The 20,668-nt window shown below is 43.2% G+C and overlaps 1 long non-coding RNA gene across 1 annotated transcript; it reads right to left on the bottom strand.

Moving 5' to 3' along the window:
• Positions 1–7,629: 7,629 nt before the first annotated feature.
• LOC116941037 (uncharacterized) lies at positions 7,630–15,503 on the bottom strand. Its single transcript, XR_004402631.2, has 3 exons — positions 14,082–15,503; positions 11,735–11,927; positions 7,630–9,115 (listed from the first exon to the last, which is right to left on the bottom strand). It is a non-coding gene; the product is annotated as an uncharacterized LOC116941037 (long non-coding RNA).
• Positions 15,504–20,668: the final 5,165 nt, after the last annotated feature.

The following is a 20,668-nucleotide window of genomic DNA, read 5'->3' as shown; positions in this document are numbered from 1 at the left end:
ACGCCTAGCGGGTCCCGCCTCTCAAAGGCGCGCACGGACGAATCGGATCGCGGGATCCTCTCGGCGCTTGCCGGTGCAGTTTGGGAAATAAAAAGCGACGCCCGGATGACCTTTTTTTTCTTACCAGTAACACTCTTCGCTGTTGGTGAAGACCGCGGCCAATCAGCGGAGAGCGTGCGATTGGCGGGAACTGGGTTGTCACGTGGCGCACGGCGAACACGTGGGCAGTGAGGGGCACGGTTGGGGGTGGGGGGCGCATTGAGTAGCGGGGTACCGGGCGGGCAGTTGAGGGGGGGTGCATTGGTATGGGGTCATGGGTATGGGGTCATGGGTATGGGGTCATGGGTATGGGGTCATGGGTATGGGGTCATGGGTGTTGGGGCATGGGTATGGGGTCATGGGTATGGGGTCATGGGTATTGGGGCATGGGTATGGGGTCATGGGTATGGGGTCATGGGTATGGGGTCATGGGTATTGGGGCATGGGTATGGGGTCATGGGTATGGGGGCATGGGTATGGGGTCATGGGTATGGGGTCATGGGTATTGGGGCATGGGTATGGGGTCATGGGTATGGGGTCATGGGTATGGGGTCATGGGTATTGGGGCATGGGTATGGGGTCATGGGTATGGGGGCATGGGTATGGGGTCATGGGTATGGGGTCATGGGTATGGGGGCATGGATATGGGGGCAGGGGTATGGTGTCATGGGTATTGGGGCATGGGTATGGGGTCATGGGTATGGGGGCAGGGGAACGTTATTCAGAGACCGGTTGTAAGAGATTAAGATGCGGAGGGAACGCGGCCGAGAAATCGTCTACCGAGGAGATGGAGCAATGAAACGTGTCGGTGAAAAAGCGAGATAGATGGTAGGCACCATTAAGAACGAGTGAATTATTAATTGAATTAATAATTCACTCGTTCTGAATAATTAAATTAATAATTCGCTCGTTCTTAATAATTCACTCGATAACGAGGTGAGGGAAGCGAGATAGGTTGGGGTGAGACCATGGAGAGATTTGGGAGCCGTGAAGGGGGATAAATTGTCAAGAGTCAGAATCTTAATTTGAGAGTGGAAGAATCCTATGATTTATGAAGATCGTTTTCACAGATGTCCAGTCGGGGTGGAACAGAAAATTATAACAACAAACAATACAGAAATGTTTAGGGAGACAAAGGCGGCCGGATGTGGTGCTGTCCACCCACCCCCTACGTGTGCCGCGCCGGCCTTCAAAGTACTTGAAAGGAAAGCCACAAGCAAGTCACGTAAATTAAAATAAAATGTTAATTCCTACCGAATAGGGGTGGGGTGGTTTGTGACATAATTTGCAGCGGCTCAACCATCGTCCCGGTGGTCTGACCACTTTTATTCACAGACGGATGTGCTCCAGGTACACGCGTGAGTGTTGGCTTGTGATCGGCGTCTGTGAGAGCGAAATATTCCAGCCAGCTCTGCCCATTCATTTAGAACATCAGAAAACTTTTCCTGTGCGTCAGCCCAAGGGCAGCGCTCAATAAATAATGTAAGTACCCATCTGCATGTAGCAACGCCCACCGCATTGTTTCACTTCTGTTAAACTGTTATTATTAATCGGGGAGGTCAAGCGGTTTCATGGCAAGAGTTTATATTTATTTATTATCGTGTGTCCTTTAAGATGTTTTTTTTGTTTGTTGCGGTTGCACCCGATTCAAGAGCCGAATGGCTCACAGGGCTATACCAAAATAAATGAAACTGAAAACTGAAATACGTGCCCCAGTATCTTTTTGTCATGAAATGCTCGCCATTCATCAACTCCCTGTGTGAGCGATGGGGCAGTTGTGGAGAGAGTGGAGAAGTTTTCCGCACCTGGGCAGTGTTGCATTTAACCGGCTCCGATTTGGCAGCCGAGGTCTCGCTCCGAATCAGTCGAGCGGCATTAACTTTTCATCAGATCCGTAACGCTGTGTGGAAGCTACCTGGTCTGTCGCTCCACGCGAAGCTCCGGGTCTTCTCGGCCAAAAGTCACGCCATCCCTTCTCCATTGCTTGCGAGACGTGGAGCCCTCTCTAATGGAACTTCTGCACCGGTTTGAAATCGTCGGGCTACATTGTGCGAGGAGTTCACAGATCCTTGAAAGATCTGGACACAGTTCCCATCGGTGAGTGAGACTGCGTTGGCTGGGTCAGAAGGGGCCGAACGGGCGCGGTACGGGCTAGAGAAGAGATGGAGTGATGCGGTACAGAAGGATGCGGAGCTGATCGGACTTTCCTATGACTGGTACCAGCAGTGTCAAGATCGGGCTCCTGTGGAGTAGGTTCGTGAAGGACGTTGCTTGGGAGTTGGAGGCAGTCGGTCACCCTCCAGTAACAGCGAAGCAGAGGCGTGACACTCACTATGAGCAGAGTGCCGGCTGGATAAAACCAAGCAAGTTGGCATGAGGAGCAACACAGTTGGTTCAATCTGCCAGCCATCTCAGTCAAAGTGCACCTAGCGTGGCACAAGTGCCGTGGTGACGTCACCGCCACTCAGTGGTGAACGGCGTTTGTATTAATGAATGAGTGAGAGAGTGACTTGACGTCATATTGATTAAGTGTACTCTTTCTGCTGATGATCATGGCCCTTGGGGCCGTCCATAAATGACGTCACGCACCTAGGGAGGGGAGGGGGTCAGACATTTGTGACGAGGGGGGGGGGGGGGAAGTTTGAGAAATGTGACGTCACATCAAAATGCGCAACTTTAAATATAGACAACACGTTCTACTTAATTAAATATACTTTTTAATAAATGTTTTCTCCTACAACATCAAAGTGCAGCGCCACATTAAAAACGCACTACAATGACAATAGTTTAAAGCGATTTGAAGCATGTTTTTTTGGGGTGGGGGGGGGGGCAGAGCTTTGTGACGTCATATTTGAGGCGGGGTCTAACTTCTTGTGACGCCGTGTGACGAGGGGGGGGGGGAGTCAAAATTCGTCCAAAATCGCGTGACGTCATTTATGGACGGCCCCCTTCTGATGTTCCTGATATTTCTCTTGATACTTATTTTTCTGCTCATGCTTCCACTTCTGATGTTACTGCTGATGCCGCCGTAGGCTCTGCTGGCCCAGAGAGACGGCCGTGCTCGGGGCTGCTGACTCTTGAGACGGCTGCTTCTGTTGGACAAAGCCCATTCACCTCGGTGTCCACCCTTGCCAAGCGGTAAACATCATCACCTTCCTCTCGGGCACACAACGCTCGCAGTCATCTGCTGTGTGAGGTTGTTCGAGACTGAAGGTGGAGCGGTGGTGGAGTGGTTGGCCTCCTTGCGCTGCGAGTCCAGTTACTTGATTTAGTTTCTCAGCCACGGCTGACATCCGTGGAGTATTATCTGAATCGGTTTCTCGGTGTCCCCTGGGTCGATTCAGCCTAAGAATCACCACCTGGTGTGGTGTGTAAACATCAACACTGGGGTGTAGTGGTGGGCACTGCACCGTGTTGGCTACCATTCATGTGCACCAATAGGCTGTTGAAGGCTACATTGGGGGATCTTTATTTACGTCAGAGCTTCGTGTCACAGTCTGTGGTCACTGAAGCAGCCAGCTTTTCCCCACCGCGTGCCAGTGATCCAGCGCTTTTGGAGACGAGGTTTGGTGGAACACATAGATGGCTACTCTTTGGTTCTTTCGGTAAAGTCACGTAGAAATAAAAAAAATAGAATATGATGTTTTGATTGCAACACAAGCAACCATCATCGGGAACAAATGCATGAGAAATAAGAAGTTAAGTGTGAAACAAACAAGCACGGCAAACCCTCGCCGTAGAGGTGGTTCAAACTAGATTCGAGGCTTAGCAATCTTTGGAAGAATGTAATCAACCAGGCTATGCGTTAACTGTCTGCTAACTGACTATGTGTTGCATTGCATTACACTTCCTTATTTTACAAAATTTTCTTTCTACCGTGCTTGTTCCGTGCAGGAATTCCACACAGCGCTCAATGCTTGTTTCTTTAGAAGTCCAGTGTCCAGCTCGTCTGTCCGCCATGGGCAGGAATTCCGCACAACTCCCCCTCTGCCCACCCTCTCTCTCTCTATGTAAGGCCTCGACACAGAGACGTTGTCTTTCTGTATCTATGTTTTGTCTCTCTCGCAAATTGAGCAATCTTTGGAAGAATGTAATCAACCAGGTGGAGTGTTGACTGTTGTGTTGGCCGACTCTCTGTGTTGTATTGCATTATATTTCCAAGTTTGAGGTTTGTTTTCTCATTCATTTGTACCTGATGATGGTTGCTTGTGTTGCAATCGAAACGTCGTATTATATTATTATTTTATTTTATTTATACGTGACTTTACCGAAAGAACCAAAGAGTAATTCCTGCAGTCACGAAAGCCTCGAACATAGATAAGTAATATTCTCCCGTCGTAAAATGTTTTTTTCCAGGTACGGAAGTTTGTGTTATTATCACACAAGATAAAATACTTTTAATATTCGTCTTTTTTCCTCATTTTTTTTCCTGATTGGGCTGTCTGTCATGAGATGAAGTTTCCATTCTAATCTCACAGTGCAACATTTCATATAAGCAAACACTGTAGTCTATGAATATCACAGAATTTCCTCGGAAATGCCTTCAAACAACTGGGAATAATATTGATCGCATAAGAGGCAAACTGATATTTGTAGTTCTCAGAGATGAAATGTAGCCAGATGAAGTACTGAACCAAATTGAATGTTTTTTTTCTGGTACAGTCAGTGGTGACTAGGCTGAGATCATCATCTCGCTTCACTTGAGAACCCAGTATCTCGGTGGTGCCAGCTCAGCGTTCCGACCTTTGAGACACCTGTTCAGCTAAAAAAAGGTGACATTTCTAAAAGGAAATTAATAAAACATCAGAATACAAGGACCTTCAAAAAGAGTCTTGAGACTCGGTCAGATTTCTCATGAATGAAAAGCATAATTGAATTTAAATTTATAACAGCAACATTATTGGATAACCTCAATTAAAATGTAATGACAAAAGTAATTTCCTACTGAAATGAGCATTGGGGTGGTGTTGATCTGCGTATTGTTTTGAGTCGGTGGAAATTCCTCATTCCTACGGTGGGTGAAAGTCTATAGAGCAACGGCCATTGACTTGCCCACATTGACCCCAGAGAGATGATGACCCAAGTCAGCCTAAACCTGTATTTGAACTCGCGCGCCACCGCTTGTTGCAGAGCCGTGGCGCCAGGCCAGATCGATGAATGCATTTGAAAATGATTAAAATAGCGTGTGGTTGAAATTATTAACATGAAAATTACTTTTCAAGCATTAAAGTGTAATTATAAAGATTTCGAATTAGAAAAATTAAAATTATTTAAATATGATGTAACGTTAAACTTTCCTGATTAACTTTGCATACAAATAATTTAAAAATATTGCAAAGGTTTACCAATGAGATGTAGTAAAACAACTTCAGGAAGAAAACAAATTCTGACATTTGCCTTAAAATTATCCAAAATTAAAATCTCAAATGCTTCATCCGTATACATCTTCAGAACAATGCTTCTAACATCCCATAAATAAAAATACAGTTTTGATCTCATGGGGTTTTACATTGTAGATTTAGATATAGGTGCTCATCGTATCCGTGCCTCCATTGGTGCTCCTTGTTTATTATATCCTGGAATCGCCACCGTTCCTAATGGATACTTTAATTGTGTGCTGGGCTTAATATCTTACTGAAAAGTTGTGTGGCTCTCTGATAGATTGGAGTAAGCCTCGAGATTGGATGAGACTAGCAGCCATAGAAATATGTATACTGGATGTGGTCTGCCGAGTGGAGAAATGTTTTCCCATAGACTCGGCCGAAATTAAGTTCTGCATGTGTTCCATGTTCTTCTCTGATATGAGTTTTATGTATGCACGTTGAAACTTCTTTCAGACCATACGTAGCCAACCGTGCTAATCAGAAATGCGTGGGAAGTAACACAAACTAAACACAAAATGCAGTTTTAAAGAACTGAGTTTTCAAATTTCGATTTAAAGCTTTCGTGACTGCAATGATTCATCTTCTTTGGTTGTGAGAATATTATTGTGTTATTTTATCAATTTATTATTTTATTCTCATTCTACGTGACTTTACCGAAAGAACCAAAGAAGATGAACTGAATTTTCAATTTAGACGTAATAGTGCATAGCGCCAATGGCTTCCTAATATAAAGAGGAAGAGCATTCCAGACCGCCATAAAAGTGCATCTGAAAGCACACGATTCAGTGACCTGAGTTCACCTGAAAACTGCATAAACACCGCTATAAATTGTACAAAAGGTATTACAGAAGAACCCCTCTTATCTGTGGCACTATTACCCACCATTCATTATTCGCAGCAACAGTAGGGCCCACCAACCTTATACACAGGCCCTATTAAATTTTGATTTAAAGCTTTCGTGACTGCAGGGATTCATATTCTTGGTTCTTTTGGTAAAGTCACGTAGAAGGGAAACACCTGATGTGGTTTTCACACCTGATGATGATTGCTTGTGTTGCAGTCGAAACGTCGTGAGAATTTGATTGTTTTATATTTGTGTTATTTTATTGTTTCCCTTCTACGTGACTTTACCGAAAGAACCAAGAATATACAGGCCCTATTATTCGCGATTATCTGCGACTTTTACCAATACTCTTCGCGGAATGGCATCTTATTTATTATATATATTTTTGCTGTGAAATTAAAAACATTTTACCCCACGAATGAGATGAGGAAAATCGCGGATAATTCCACGGATCATAGGATCCGCAATATAGTTCCCTCATATCACCGCGGAAAAAGAGGATTTGTATACATATACGTCTGTATTGTGGGTAATAGTGAAATTGGAGTTGTTGCTCTGCATCTACATCAGCCATACAAAAGAAGAAGCAGTAAAGGTGTCGACCTGCAATATGTTGTTCACGTCACTGTTGGCGGAAGGTCATCCACTAAAGGGAACTCGAAAGAGCTTCTCTATTTGGTATTTGGCCTGCTCTTCAATCCAGGCCAGACGCCTTGGACGGGGTGGGTGTACCCACTCGTTTTACCCCACCACATGCTATCTATCCACCTTGTGGTGTACTCATTCATACTGCTGGGTGGGGTGGAGTGGGGGGGATATGGGAAACCCGATTAAAAAAAAACACACATTAAGATCCATCACCCTCACGGGCCAGACTGCTGATGAGACTCAGAAATGTGAAGCCATTGGATAGGTGGCCTGCTCGTACAAATGCCGCTGAAAAACTTTGATCTGGAAGGCCAGCAGGCTGACATTCTGATGAAACCTAAACATTTGTGTTCCCTTTTGTTGTTTTGCCATGCCACTAGCTATAAATATGAGTGTGAGTCAAGCAGTTGACCTATACTTGGACAGGTTTCTTGTCAAAATGTCACGGGGTGGGCCACGATCATCAGCCCCCCCCCTGCACCTGGAGTGGTTTTCCTGTGCCTCATCAATATTATTTATTGCCACATTTCACCAACGTTTAATGGGACCTTCAGAGACGGGCAGTCACGATACCTCCAGTGGAATTGATTTATTTCAACTTTTTCAAAGGTGAACCTTAGTCATCCTTTGAGTGGAATTGGTGCGAGTTATTGTAAGTAAGGAACTGACCTCTGATACACAGCCCAATAATATACACAGCGTACTTCGTATATATATGTTTGCACGTTTTATTTCGCGTTTTGGTGGCACGCACTGCGTTTCAAAGAATGGTCACGGTAAAGCATGTGGTTTCGCTGCCATTTATACATTTAGTACATCTCGTATATTATGTGCTTTTTAAACAAACTAATCCGTGCATGCGCGTCACATGTTAATGAAACCACACCTCATCATGTGTTTACATATACAGTACATACAAAGACATTTCGCAATCCACTGCTGGATGAGAGCCTTCCCACTTCGTGTGTGTTTGTGGGGAAGGGGCGCGGGGTGGTGGGGGGGTCATTTGCCCATAATTCATCGTGCCGGTCAGTGCGGGTTGAAGGCAGTGTTGCGTAGCTGTGGGATCATAGAAGTGCAGTACAACAAAGGATGTTGCTGCTCTGTCCTTTGTTTCCCACAATGCGGTTCAGTAGCCTATAGCAACTGTTATGCACGTGATCATCCATCAAAGCGTTATTTAGGCTCTGTGCGACTTTGGGTTTCTGAGGTGCCCATGAAATTTTATTCCGGTGGATTTGATCGCAGCCTACGCAAGTCGACGAGGCAGAACGTTAAACCAATGGACATTATGAATATACGATTTAAAGCATGACCTATATTACAGTGCTAAATAAACATTCGAGGCGAAATAAATACACATCACGTCCTGATCTTGTGTTACGCGTGTAAAGAATGCATTAAAAATCGATCATAACAGACGGCATCAGTACCACATCAAGTTGTAGGTAATTATCAAACGTCGGACTTGGGTCCTTTACAGATGTAGTGTTTTATTTTCAAGTGTTGTGGTTGTACGTATTGCAGGCGCAATATGTATGCGATATCTGTTCGTAGCTTCTTTGTACAATTCTGCAGTGTGTGGCGGGCCAATGTTGTTCCTTGTCTCTTAACGCAGAAGGAAAAGTCTTAAGGTTTATTGTACAAGCTGTTATTACATTGCTACGTCTATTATCTACCTATAATGCTGTAATTGTAATGTCCCTATAATCATGCACTTCCATTCCATGAGATTGTAACTTGCAGTACTGTGTATTAATAAGTTATACAATGCAGGACATGATCGTTCTTGATGGCAAGATATTATACAGGGGTAGAGTGGTATCAAGACAGCAAAGTATGGTTTGTGATAGCAAACCAAATATATCATGAAAACACAATTTAACTCGCTTTTACGAACGTGTCGAGAAGGGGACAGCATGCGGAAGCCTCGAGACGGATGAATAGGAAGAGAAATTAACGAACGTGATTTTTAAAAATTGCGTATTTTTGTTGAAACGGAAACAAACATGCAATTATTTTTCCTTTCATTTGAATCGTACTGGTACAGGGTTCGTTTAGGGGAGGTCTTAACGCTTTCTTAAATATAAAATAACACTTGTCAAAAACGGGAGGATGATCTGCCTTCGCGGGAGCTTCACACCGCTTCTCAATAAATTATCTCCGATGAGCGATGCTTCATGCGCGGCATCTGCTGCAGCTGCAAAATAAATAAAAACATGTTGTTTAAAGCAAGAACCTAAGTCTAAATGGCACTTTAATTCATCATCATCATCATCAAAATACAAATTGGCACGTGTACTATTGCAGCCGAGGGATGGAAGGCATCCCAGAGGATGTGGCCACCGAGGAGATGGAGCAATGAAATCGGTTTTTGTGCAGGTGTGCAACCAAAAATGAAACTTGAAAACATAGGTGGATGAGCTTTCTCATCCGCAGCCCCTGCAGTCTGGAATACCCTCCCACTCCACATCTGACAAATTAACTCCACCAGTATTATTCAAATCTGAACTAAAGGCCTTCTTGTTACTCCAGGCATACGCTGAAAAATAGGTAATCACTCTTTGGACATTGGATCGATTTTGGCACTCCACCACTGCCCCACCAGCGAAGGTTTCCTGCCTTGGTTAGGAAGTTGGGATTGTGATCTGGGATGTGTTGACCTAATGATACACTTTTTTGTTGTTTGTGCTTCTTGTTTTGGTTCAATTTCTTCATTTGTTTATTCATTTTTTATTTTGCTTGGTAGTAGGGGGTTTTCATTTGCTTTGTAGTGGATTTCTATGGGATTTGGTCCTTATATAATTAATGTACAGCATTATGGGATGCTGTTAGGATGAATGACGCTACATAAAATGAAAGTATTATTATTATTACATTGCAGGATCACGAGATAGTGATTTGGTGGGAGGCCTTCATCCAGCAGTTGATTAACCATGGCTGATGATGATATTGCATAACATTTTGGAATGTGCTATAAAACATATCGCATCACACATTAAGCACCGGAGCATGTAAACAACAGCACGTACCATATTCTACATACAAATTACATGTTAACCATTGTGTAATTTTTCGACACTTCAAAAAACCGACTTGTCACAGACCCCAAAGCCATCGTTAATGAGTAGAGAGAAGTCCGTCACCCGTTTATTTATGAAGTTAAACACAAAGATGAATGTCTAACCCCAGCAGTTAGATTATGAACCCCTTATTTTGTTTTCCTTATTTTCTTATTTTGTTTTCATAATCGGCTCGTGTAAGTTGCAAACCTACCATAATTGTAACAACAATGAAAATTCGGGATGATGTCTATGTTGTGTGTTAACTTTATTGCATGCCCTTTAACCAAGTGGGCACCTGTTGATATTCACGATCTCTTCCACGCTAGAGGGAAGTTGTCAGTACATTTTACTTAATATGCAAACACACATTAACATGTATGCATATGCTATATATTAGTATATAAATATAAGGTTGTACAAAGCAGTATATTATGCTCAGTCTAAGTGGGAATAATATTGCTTTTGTGAAATTAACGTGAATGCAATAATTGCAATTCCATCACATGATTAATATACTTTCTTTATTAGGGTTTTTCAGCGGCATTTGTTTTAGCATGCAAACTCCCAATGAGACTCAAAGTCAAAACTGGTACTGAATTTGACTGCTTAAACAAATGCTGCTGGGTGAATATTGATCCAAAACAGATGGACATAATTGTTTTTGTTTTGGTGGTGCAACAGATCCATCCGTATCTGTTTCCGAATTTACTGCCACCTAAAATCCATCAAGACAAAGCACAAACAAGAATAAAATACCGTGAGCTACGTGTAAATGAATTGGACACTAGGTTATTGTTCGTGTAAAAATGTGTTGACTTTTTGTTGTTATCCCTCTTTGACAGCCCTAGTCAATCCAGGGCTGCTGAATGGCTCTGTAACAAAACAAAAAATGTTGTTCCTGGGTAGTAAGTGTTATTTCCTAATTGCTTATGCATCAAAAATACAGAAACTGGCTATTATTCCCCACAAACTTTGCTTTTGTGACCAGGACAGTGATATTTTGAAATGTACCTATTTTCAATGAGAAAACGTGGTGTGCATTTGTGTCTTTCCTTCACATAAAGTCCTGGTCACAAAAGCAAAGTTTGTGGGGAATAATAACCATTTTCTATACTTTTTAGGCATAAGCAATTACAAAATAACACTTAGTACCCAGGAACAATAATTGTGTTACATAGTGAATTATCATGATTAGTAAATTGGGTCATTTGCTCCACTCACTGTGGCGCTATGTTTCCGAGACGGGTATAGTCTCCCAGGCGAAGGGGATGTTGCTATGTTGCTTTGACCCAATTGGGAAATCAGATAATGAAAGCCTTCCCCATACCGTAGTGCCCGTGGTGGTTACGTCTCTTCTTCCATTTATAATTATGTAAATGACAAACTAGGGAAAATGCCACTCAAGCTGTAGTAAATTTTAATCTGCTATTTTTATTGAGTGACAGTATCGCTGTCTTGGTGTGTTCTGGGACTGATCTTACTATTATTTTGCTACCTAGCCCAAGCTTGAAAATTGGTGTACTTATAAATTTTTTTAACATATATAGTCAATCTATTTTACGCATTTACTTTTTCTCAATTATACTTTACACACTGGGCGGTTTTTTTTTCTTCTAACTTTCTGACCTGCCCCGAATGGACGTGTAAAAAAAAAGAGTTTCATAGCACATGGGATTTTCCCCGGGATAAATAAAGATTCTGATTCTCGATGCATCTGACCGGAGGTGTTGGGTGGCGGCAGGTGGCCCACTTACCCATCACGGCCTGCTCATGCGTGGGGGGCTCACCGGGAGCCTCTCTCCGTCAGCAGCGATCCGTGGCACCGAGCACGGGTCGCCCACAGCGGGACAGTGGCATGCGCGAAAGTGCCACGTGAGGTAGTGGCATGGGAGGCATCGTATTGTCGGGTTTCCTCCGAGAGAAGTAGTCGTTTAGCAACTGCAAAAACTGTCGCGGCGCACACGCGTGCGCATACACGGACACGGAACAGAGGTGAAGATCGTTGTGTAGCCATAGGGACGGGTTGGGACAAGTGCAGTCGTCGCTTTGTCGGGAACTTCAAAATGAAGGCCGGCACGGCGCACGAGGGGGTGTTGCGGCCGGCATCACGTCCGGTAGACTTTGCCTTCGCTGTGCTGATGTTCCCACGGCGCATTAAGTGCTCGTTTAATCCCGAAGCCAAGGACGTGTTTAAACACCAGTGGCCAGTGATGAAATTGCTGATGTATTTAGGAATTTCGTGTTTTGGAAGGGCGATAAGACTGCACTCTTATAATGTTTTGTTTCTGAATGTCAACCAATGCATGTCACCACGACACTGTGCGACTGGTCAGTGCTGAGAGGGTCGTTACGGGAACCGTGGCGCGGTGCGGGGCACCACGACATTGGGGGCAGCTGAGGATCACGCAAGGCGGCAGCGAGGAACCAGTGTAGTGCAAGCAGGGTTTGGGTTCATTCTGCACACACTAAGGAAATGTTAAGTCTCAGGATAAATGAAGATTCTGATTCTGTTAAGTCCCATTAGTTCGGAAACTGGATCAGGATAACCGTGAGCACCGTTCAGTTGTTTTACACGAAGAGGCATAACTCCGTGCATCTGGGCTGCAAAGGAAACATTGCGTTTTTACAGAAAACCGAGTGCAAAGTGAATGGTAACAATTAATAATGTATGCAGTTCCTAATTCTGTATGTAGCGAACTCGCATAAACGTAATCAGAAAATATTAAAATCTTTATTTTCTTGAAAGGAATGTAATAAAGTTAAAAATTATAAAACTAAAATTAGGACACATTTTACTACTGGTCTGTCTCGTGAGTATGCGTGAACATTTTAAACGCGAACACCAACTCGTACAATCCCCAATGGTGTGTGCCTTTATGAGCTTTATGTGGTCGTGGGAATGTAAAGGCATCACAAATGTATCCAAGTATAACGGTAGAACTCAAAATCAACCTTTCATACAGTCACACGCTAAAAAACACGCCCGTATACGCACGGACAGAGGTGCACGCTGGATGGGGGATTTGCATGTCAGAGGCCATCCTAACATAAATGTAAAATTAAGTAACTAAGAAATATTGACATAAAATTATTTAACATGAAACATTGCATAATGAAAACTTAATTTACGTTTAGTCCGTCCAGTTTGTTTCTTGATATTATTTATGCATGTACGTTGAACTTCTGTCGCACTGCACGTAGCCAACCGTGCTAATCAGAGGTGCAGGGGGAAGGACAACATCGCTGGGTGTTGCCGCTGTGCGTGTATGCCACAGAGCCAGTGCGCGCCACCCGCTCTGCGGAGACTCATCTCCGCCGGAGCCACACCGCAGTGCAGATAGGGTTGCCACGTCTTGGGGTACGGATAACTGGGACGTGTCACAGGAAGAAGAATGTCTCGCCGTAACCGACGAGGGCGGAACTACACGTTCATAGCATTGTCTTGAGTGGGGGTATTATTTCACGACTGATAATAAAAACTGGGACTTTTAATTAACTAAAAAACTAAACTTTTATATTCACCAGGTAAGGCCAACTGAGCTGTATAGATCTTTTTCATAAGCGACCTGGCCACAAATGATAGCTCAACGAAGTGGCTTATCACGTGGAAATTTATAGCATCCAAACCCTCTAAACGCATGTTTCTAAAAGTGGAGGGAAAAACCGGAGGACCCGGGGAAAAATCCATGCGGCCACGGGGAGAACACGAAAACTACAAATATACAGGTGTCAGGGTCCGGATCAAACCCATGACCTCCTGTATATCAGGCGAAGTGATTAATACCTCGCCACTGGAGCACCCCATGTGTCCTCGGAAGATTTAACAAATTTCCCAGGAACGCTACTGCAAAATGATGAAGATCCTGGGAAAACCAGGAAGGATATTTGGCGACCGTAGCTCTCATGTTGACAACACAAATCATCCATAAGTAAAGTAGTTGGATCTTGATTTATTTTATTTTATACCTACGTGACTTTACCGAAAGAAGCAAAGAGTAAAGTTGTTGGGTTTGAGCGTGGTTAACTCAAAAAGAGGACATTCCTGGCTAAAAAAAAACCAGGACAGGTGGCAACCCTAGGTGGAGTACGCAGATTTCTCACCAGTTCCTGGTTGAACGGCTTGTCCAGGGACTTGAGCTCGTCCGCCACGGCCATCGAGCCACGCTGCGGTGAGCCGCACGCTAACAGCGCCAGCATCGCCATCCATGCCGCCACGCAGGCAGCCCCCATCGTGGCCATGGGCGACGGGCTGCAGGAAGCTACAGGGGGACTGCTCGGTGGGTAACCGTGGGGCGGCAGCGAGGGATGGCGGAAGGGAGGGGTGCGGGCTGGCCACTGCCACCGGTGCTGCGAGAAGAGGAGGAGGAGGAGGAGCAGGCGACGAGCGGTGCGAGCGGCAGGGAGCTTCGGGGTCCCCTGTGTGCGCCGCTTGGGTTTTTATCGTCCCGCTCGCCCCCCCCGCCGTTGAGATCGGGCCGAGGTGCGTGGGCGAGGGACGGCCTCCGCGCGACGTGGAGTGGCACCCAACCGTCCCTCCCTGCTCATTCCCAATCCCGACGCCCACTCCGCAGTGGCCGGAGTGTCGCTCCTCATGCCGCGCACTTACTTAACCGCCTAAATTTAACGCAAACACATTAACGGCGGAAGCAGAAATCAGCAGGGAGACCTCTAAATCAAAGCACATTCATGAATTGTGATCTTTGTGTGAATTATGGTTGTTAAAATTGGTATTGCATGCTTTGCCTGTAACCGGATGAAAATAAAATGTTTATCACTTTGTCACATGTTAAAGAAATTCACGTTTTTAACTGGAAACGAAGAGAGATGTTGTGGTGTCACGGTCAGCATTTTAGAAGTCGCCGGTTCGATTTGATCTCCTGACAAGGCAATTGAAAATGTCTTAAACAATCTCTGCCTCTGTCCACCCAGCAGTATAATTGTGCGTATACACCACAGTTAGTCCTTGGGTAGGTCACGTGTGGTGGGAAAAAGTGTGGGTATGCCAATCTCTTCCAAGACATCTGGTCAGTTTGGATTATTAGACCACTATATCACTTCTAGTGTTCCCTCTATTGGAGGCACCTCCGCCATCAGTGGCGTAAGTGATCGATTGAAGGGTTGCATCTTTACCGCTTAACTTTAACTGAGAAACGAGGGCAAATTAACCACTCGGTGGCCTACGCCACCTTATCGTTTGTACTCCCCCGCGCGTGCCAATGGGTGCGTCCATTCCTAAAATTCCACGGGAAACGATTACCTGTTCTCAACTTTGGAACCGCTAACCGATTGTGATAAACGCTTCCTGGTTATTGTGTAATAGCCCTCGTAACAAATGCGAAACAAAGAGGACTTACTTTAGCTAAAGTATGTTACTAAATCTGAGACTGTACATTTGCTTCGTGATGCAGAAAATGAACCCAGGTTTTTGTGTATTGACGTGTTATTAATTATTATTTTAAAAATAAACACCAGTCTTACTAGTAGAGCCATACTTCAAATTGTGAATTGCATAATGTTTGTATGCACACAATGGTTAAAAAGTAACCACACATGACATTACAAAATGAGGTTGCCATCGTACTCAACCATCAGAGATGGGATATGCTGCGCAAAAATATGTACATATGAAACACATAAAAATAATATAATAATTTATGCCTCTTTGTTAACCTATTGTTGGATGAAGGCGTCCTTGTGCGTTGTCGGGGATTGATTGAATATACTTTGGTCAGCGCGGTTTAGTGACGAGGGAGCCAGGACTTGTTGAGATTTCACCCGCTACTGATGTTGGCCTCTGCCAGGAATCAAACTCGGGTGGCTGGGTTCATAGTGCAGTGTGCGTGCCACTCCTATCATGGAAATTACATTTAGCATTTGCATGTACGTACGTTGTGTAGTCATACACACTAATTTGGTGAACCGTGAACTTGTAATCAGTTTTGGGTTTAAAGGACAAATATACGTAATATAACCTACGTGGCCTCATACCAAATCTCCTGATCCATGAATTATTAAAAGCAAAACCCGAAAAAATACTTTAATGCTCTTTTAATATTTAAAAGACCCCCCCACCTTCCAAAGGTGTTGAGAATGTTTCGTATAATTAAATACCAGTCCGCTACCGTGGACATGATGGATGGGAAGGTTAAAGCCATCACACAAATTATTATTATTATTGTATTTGTTTGAAGTTTAACCGAATATTCCTTTACAGGAGCTGTGTCGGTGAGCTCAGTGTGCGAACCAAGGGAGGCCCACCTGGTCGCACAAGGGAGATGATTGCTTGGTGCGGATGAAATTAAAACAAACCACCGTGACGACCTGCGCATTCCGTCTCACCAGCTACAGCGCTGCACATTTTGAGGACCAATGAAAAAAATTGCAACTTTAGCAGCAGCAGAATAATTCTCTGCTGTCTCCGCAGCTGTGGCTATGAAAATGCAAAATACACCCTCTTCCCTACCCACAACTGCGTGGCACCTGAGAAAAGTGCATCGGTGACTCGCAGTGGAAGAAGGTCTGTGTAAGATGCGTCTGTAGATGGTGAGCTTTGATCAATTTACTGATAAACTCGACACAACAGGTGACGTTTTTTGCAGTGGCACTTCTTCATAGCACACAATTGAATTTTTAAAAATATGCTATGAAGAAAGACCATTGGCCAAAAAGAGTCGCCTGATATATTTTCCCTTTTAAAGCAGTGCTATCGACATTTGTGTTTCGTTTTTTTTGTTATTTTGTGTGAGTGCACCACTGCCGATGAATCTGCGACGAACAACGTTATAATTTTACGGCATCTGTATTGTTACTGAAAGGGAAATTTCGTTTTGCTCAGTGTATTTTTATTGTCGTGGTTGTCGTTTATGAAAAAGGTTTTCCCCTTTTTTCTGGCAAGAAACAGGTGTTAAGATGTTAAAACACCAAACTTAAACCTTTTACAAGGAATCATGTCTGCATTAACCACAATACTTGTGGTCAGAATTCAAACAAAAAACATACTCTGATCATATATGCATTGTCTTCGAAACGGATTGGTCCACACCAGAGACAGCTTTCTTTTGAACCTCGTCTCAAAACGGTGTTAGACCAGAGGACGCCAAAATAGCAGAGGCCAAAAGGACACGCCTTTTGGCGTCCTCTGGTCTAAGTCTAAATGAGCAAAGTCTTAAAGCCCCATAAAATCACAGGTGAAGGTGGGCACTGGATATCAGCAAGGTATCTTCTAAATCACAGTTCGTACCAAATTGATGCTATCCCCACAAAAAATAAAATTCTTGCCAACAGGTAACAAATACTGAGTCTGATTTATGTTCGCCACCAACATTTAAAAATTAATGTTTGCGTTGCCTTTTTTTACTGTAATCTGGAATGACACAACTAATGCGATAAATCTACTCCCAGTTGTATATCCAGTTTAAAAGTGGCAGCGTACAACATTTAAACCAAATTCAAGCAATACCGTGTCTTGAGTGTGGGGCTGAGAATTATTTAACCTTTAAGAAGAGATAACCCAGAGGCTTAGGGGGTCGGAGTGTGTGGGGCTGGCTCCGCTGAGATCCTGGGTTTGAGTCCAGGCAGGTTTCCTGTGATTAATCCGGCTTCTCTGGTGGAGTGAGTTGATCGTCCAATGTGGTCACCAATGACCGCACATATAAGCCGTCACTTTAAATTAAACATGTTGAAACTTAATGTGGATCAATTCCAGCTCTTGGAAATAAAAGTGTCGGTTTGATTGTCATGCAATTTATCTCTTACAGAGCAGGTGGGAGAGTGCTGTTAGTGTGGATACTAGATCTCAGCAGTAGTTGTTCTGTGAAGTCTGATTTTGCAGACCCTTCTCTCACATGGGGAGGTTGTAATGCTTGATATGGCACCAATAGCAGAATCTGGATACAAAAAAAGAAAAGGCTATTTTGTTCCGAGAGCTGTGTTATGCCTATATTTGTAGGTGGGAGTGATCTGCTATGGAATTATTTTATCAATCCCAGAGGTACACCTGGAGAGCTTACAATTAGCAAGCACCAGAACAAGAAGTACAATGTATTTAGATGACTTTTGCTGCAATTGTTGCATATATAGCAATTAGAATTCATATTCTGCAAAGTGAGTTCACCGTTGGTTTCCATTACTTTAAGATGTTCAATGGACATCTGCACTGCTCAGGCACAAGGCAATTACATGAAACACAGCTGCAAGAAGTTCATTTGGACTGTTTAATGCCCCTTGTATAACCGGAAAGCCGCATTGCCTGTGATTACATTGTTCAAGAGGCTTTTGCATTGAGACTTTGACGAAATCCATCGATGAGTACTTTGGCATGTGAGGGGAAACCCAAGAGAAACCCCTATGCATACGAGGGGATACTACTCAGAAGTTTCACACCGATGGATACAAGTAGTCATTCCTGTACTTCCATTTCCTGGCCACCTTGCAGCAGCCTGAGTGGGTGTTGGAGATTGACTTATGCTTGTAATGTATTCGCCCTCACCCCCCACAAAGTGTTGGGTTCCAGATGTGCACCACTCATCTCTTAAGTTTACATACGTAATGATGTAATGAGCATTGAAGTTAAGATGTAATGTGGCGTATGTATGTTATTATAATACCATGGTTGTAAAACAAATTTACACCTTTGTGAAATTGGACATTTGGCTGTTATTTCAAAGTAATGTGAATTAACATTGATCCTTCATACAAAATTCAGTACTAAAACTGCCTAAATGAAATACACAATAGTATCTTCTTTGGTTCTTTCGGTAAAGTCACGTAGAATGAGAATAAAATAATAAATTGATAAAATAAAATAACACAATAATATTCTCACGACGTTTTGGCCACAACACAAGCGGCCTTCATCAGGTGAAGGGACGAGACTGTTTGGTAGGACAGCGCTGGAGTGAAAGAGCCACGTTCAGATCACGGCCTTTAAGCTGTGTGAGAGGAACAAACCGCCTTGACAAAGGAATTAGCATATAATTTAGCATTGAAATGGCTGAATGATTAGCTTGTGACTGGTCACAGAAATAGCTATGTTAAAAGTTAAAGCATACACATCCGCAGAGGCACCCCTTGATAAAGGAATTAGCATAGAATTTAGCATTGAAATAGCTAAGTTAAAGCATACACATCCGCAGAGGCACCCCTTGACAATGGAATTAGCATAGAATTTAGCATTGAAATAGCTGAGTGATTAGCTTGTAACTGCTCACAGAAATAGCTACGTTAAAGTCAGAGCATACACATTCACCGAGGCACTTAGTACAAATCAAACAGGAGAATTTAGCATTGAAATAACTAGGCGAATTTAGCATTTATTGTTGGTAGCTTAGCTGATTGGAGAATATAGAGTTTATTGATAACATTAAGGTAATTTATATTTTAGTTTTTTATTGGTTCACTATATAGTACTGTGAATAGCTCAGATGTGTAGGCCTTGACTTCAACATAGTCATTTCTGTGACCAGTCACTAGCTAATCACTCAGTTATTTCAATGCTAAATTCGCCTAGTTATTTCAATGCTAAATTCTCCTGTTTGATTTGTACTAAGTGCCTCGGTGAATGTGTATGCTCTGACTTTATCGTAGCTATTTCTGTGAGCCGTTACAAGCTAATCACTCAGCTATTTCAATGCTAAATTCTATGCTAATTCCATTGTCAAGGGGTGCCTCTGCGGATGTGTATGCTTTAACTTAGCTATTTCAATGCTAAATTCTATGCTAATTCCTTTATCAAGGGGTGCCTCTGCGGATGTGTATGCTTTAACTTTTAACATAGCTATTTCTGACCAGTCACAAGCTAATCATTCAGCCATTTCAATGCTAAATTATATGCTAATTCCTTTGTCAAGGCGCTTTGTTCCTCTCACACAGCTTAAAGGCCGTGATCTGAACGTGGCTCTTTCACTCCAGCGCTGTCCTACCAGACAGTCTCGTCCCTTCACCTGATGAAGGCCGCTTGTGTTGTGGCCGAAACGTCGTGAGAATATTATTGTGTTATTTTATTTTATCAATTTATTATTTTATTCTCATTCTACGTGACTTTACCGAAAGAACCAAAGAAGATGAATCATTGCAGTCACGAAAGCTTTAAATCGAAACACAATAGTATGTTATCTTTAAATCACACTTTGTTTACATTGTATGCTTGACAAGCATAGATAAGCAACCAGGCGTATGTTTGCATTAAATATCTCTTAAGCAAATACAGTATCTCTTGCATGCACGTATATGAAACATTAATGAGTAATAGATCGGTGAGCTTTACCTATAAGGTTGCATGGATTATGGCATTAACGTGTCATTAAATATAATATTGGCTATTGGGCAGTGCCAACAGTGGTGTTCTTATTTAGCTCGAGCTTGAGATTGTCACCCACTCCTTTCCTCTGACCTTTACCCTTTATGGCCAAATCCCAGTTAAATAATGTAGTGTCGGGCAGAAATACCGTTGAAGCCCTATTTGATCATGTGGCTTTCTTGGCCACTGGATAATAAGTCCCAAAATAAATCACGATTATTTCAGTTCTATTCGAAGTCAGTACAAAGTTTTGACCAATCGGTTCGGGAAAAAAACCATCACAATAACTTAATGCTGGACTTAATTTTTGTTTACACTTTTTAGTCTGAGTGCTGCTGTACTGCGTTGGCAGTGGTGCATAACCACAAGCAAAATTCAATACATTCGTCAG

Source organism: Petromyzon marinus, chromosome 10 (assembly GCF_048934315.1).
Source record: "Petromyzon marinus isolate PM22_M1 ecotype Great Lakes invasive population chromosome 10, UKy_Petmar_22M1.pri1.0, whole genome shotgun sequence".
Taxonomy (NCBI): domain Eukaryota; kingdom Metazoa; phylum Chordata; class Hyperoartia; order Petromyzontiformes; family Petromyzontidae; genus Petromyzon; species Petromyzon marinus.
This window is presented reverse-complemented; position numbering and strand designations above follow the sequence as displayed.